Source organism: Phymastichus coffea, unplaced genomic scaffold (assembly GCF_024137745.1).
Source record: "Phymastichus coffea isolate CEN01 unplaced genomic scaffold, Cenicafe_Pcof_1.1 PCOF00024, whole genome shotgun sequence".
In the NCBI taxonomy this organism is placed as follows: domain Eukaryota; kingdom Metazoa; phylum Arthropoda; class Insecta; order Hymenoptera; family Eulophidae; genus Phymastichus; species Phymastichus coffea.
In genome coordinates, this window is record NW_026706835.1 from 642537 (window position 1) to 645866 (window position 3330).

Below are 3330 nucleotides of genomic sequence, written 5' to 3' on the forward strand. Positions count from 1 at the left end.
CATTTAACATAATTTAAGATGTTTCAAATTGAAAAAAAGAATACGGAATTGGTTTTGCATATGTTGAAAATACTTTGGAAACATAATTTATGCGATTCAAAACATTTTTTAATTACAGAACAGAAAATTACAAACATAAATTTATTACAAAACAATTTATTATTCATCTACATTTTGTGTGTGTGAAAGGGATTTGAAAAAACCATGATGTTCTGGTGGTATGTATCGTAATAGGTCAATCATGTCCTTAAATTTTGCTGTTGTAACTTGCCTAATATTTTTATACAATGGTGCCAATACAATATTTTTGAACCTTTTTGGTCTACCCCGACGTGGTAATAAATTCAAAACTTTAAAATTTTCATTTTCATTCATGGATGTCTTATAAAAAATTTTATATGGTTCATTTCTTACAAAACGCATCCAACATATTCTTAACCAGTTTACTGATTCTCCATCAGAATTTTTCACTCTTTTAAAAATTGCGTCTTCCAATAATTTTGTCGATACAAAATCTTCCTGTCTCATTTCATTGAGAATAAAATTATTACCCTTCCGACACTTTTTAATAATCTTGTAATAATCTTTGGGAGCGTACAGTAAATTATACTTTTTTAATGCCATTTCTACCACGGCAAAATCTCTATCATTTGGTAAAAACGAATGTCCTGATATTAAAAATTTATGATCTATAATTTCTACATTATTATCCAAAGCTTGGACAATTTTCAACCACATTAAAGCTACTTTAATGTTTCTATTTTGCCCGGTGCACATGTCACTGTAAGCTATGATGTGTCTTTCACTTCTTAATTTTTTAATATGTTTTAAAGTGCATGAAACAACTTCTTGAGCACCTCTGGATGCAATAGTTTCATCCCAAACGTACATGTCAACATTATTGTTATGAAAATTGTGTATACCAAAATTTAGAATATACATATTGCGTTTGTAATAAGCTACTGAGGTAGTCAGCTTGGGATATGGTAGTGCTTTTTGTAAGTCGAACGAGAAAGCAAAATAATAATCTGGTTTACGTGATAGTTGTTCCTGAGCTTGTTTTAGTGAATTCCTAGCTGATTCTGCTAGTCTTAAATGGACATCGTGTTCTTCGGTGAGTTTACTCTTTTCTTCTTCATTATTCGATGCTTTTATTTTATTGTTTAATAAGTCGCATTTTTGACATGTATCTTTGCGCGGTTGGTGGAAATGTAAATCAAAATCTTTTTTAAATATTTTCCTATAAGTCCACTCATTAATGGCTGTTATTCCATTTTCCTCGCAATGAAGCTCGTATAAATTAAACATTTTCGTGATAGTTAGATATGGATGTAGATATCTTCTATTAGGATTATGAGATCTGGTATAATGGGATTCAAAATTAGGGAAACTTTTAATATGGTTTTGAACTTGCTTTTTCGCTTCTTCAGGTAATTGTCTTGATGATCCAGCCATCCTCCCACGCATATCATTGCTCACATTTACTCGTTTCAAGCGTCCTTCGCTTACTTTAAAAGTATCCAAAAAGAATTTTTTACAAACGGGAATTTTTCCGTTTTTAGAATTTAACAAATATCTAAAACTAAAATTTCTTGGTGATCCTTTTCCGTTTGTTGGACGTCTTCGTTTTACAATTTTGCGCTCAACAGCTTCGTGAAGTAATACATTTTGTTTGTTAAAATCTGCCAAACCCCAAAATTTCTCAAAAATATTCTTTCTTTCTTCTTCATTATAATTTTTTGTGCAAGCATTCCGACATCCACAATCTTTGTTTTCGAAAATTTTTTCATGAACAATATTTCCGGTTTGACTGTAATATCTTTTTCCTGAATTCCGTTTAAGCTTTCGCACTTTTTGGATATATGGTGCATCAATCTTTTCTCCATTGTTATTCGAATCTTCATCCTCTGACGACGAATATTGAAAGTCACTCGTCACCCATAGTAATATCGTGGAGTAATATCGTGTAGTGAATACACAGAGCATTGGAAAGATTTTTATAGACATACGCTAATGAAAATCATAAAACCTGGGCTCCGTTAATCTTCAAAATAGAAGAAATTATGAACTGTATAGATTACGAAATAAATAAAACAAAACAAAAAAAATAAGAATCAAAGCTCATAGAGAACTGGATTCATGAGACTTTTTTCACATGGATCATTCAGTCTCAAGAGGGGACTATGTAACGGTTCTATCTTTGAGCTCTTCTCTTATTTTCACTGAATTACTACAACCCGCTAAACTCGTGAAACTACTTACTTCAATTAGTATATTAAACGGCGCCATCTTATATATTATATGATTGTATTAATACTAGAGTCAAATTTCATGAAAACATAAGGTGCGTGACGTCACTCTACTTATAGATATAGATATAATAGTTTTTATTTTACAATTAAAATGCGTTCATTAAGAGTAATTTCAATGTAACCAAATAACTTTTATATAGATTTTAGGGCATAGAATAAGATTACAATAAATTCAATTACTTTTGAATACTAAATCATATTGAATTTTAATGTGTAAATTTAATTTGTTTATTTCATTGTAAATGTTAATTATTATAATAAAGCTGATAATATAAATTCAAGATGACTATCTAAGAAACATGAGTAATAATTCGTTTCATTGATAACAGCTTAGTTATTACTGTTATCAATATATAAACAATTATTAATTTATTTAAACTACAACGGTAGTCGATTCAATTAATCTATCCGTTCGCGATTCTTTTACTCGCGTGTTAGTTCGAACGATTGAGAGAGAGAGAGAGGACGCGCGAGAGTTTGAAAATAGGCTGTTAAGCCTCAACCGTTTTCGCGAGAATATCATCAACTTGTTTTGCACTGTGTTTCGCCGTTTATTATAAAGTTTTCTGGGACTATTTTTCACGTGTGTGAGTGCAACTGCATTATAGCAACAGCAAGCAGTAGCAGTATAACAGCAACAAATTGCAACAGATTGTAGAGTGATGCAGCGCAGCTGAGTGATCCAGGGAGTACCGTTACAGCTGCGCTTCAACAATTACGGCTGATTACCGTAATTGCACCGCAGGGTAGGTGCACCTTCCTTTATCGTTGCACGACAAAATTCTTTCGAAAATATTTTGTCAATCACGATCTTGAATTTTTGTATCGGCACCGAGCATTAGTTTTCGGGCAATTTTCGAATTCTCTCTCTCTCTCTCTCTCTTTCACCTAATTCATCCTCTGACGACGAATATTGTTCTATAACTCTTTTTCTTATTCGCTTTTTTTTTAAATTATTAATTACATTTTCTTCTTCACTATCTAAACTAAGTGGTCTTCTTCTATTCTTCCTCATAGG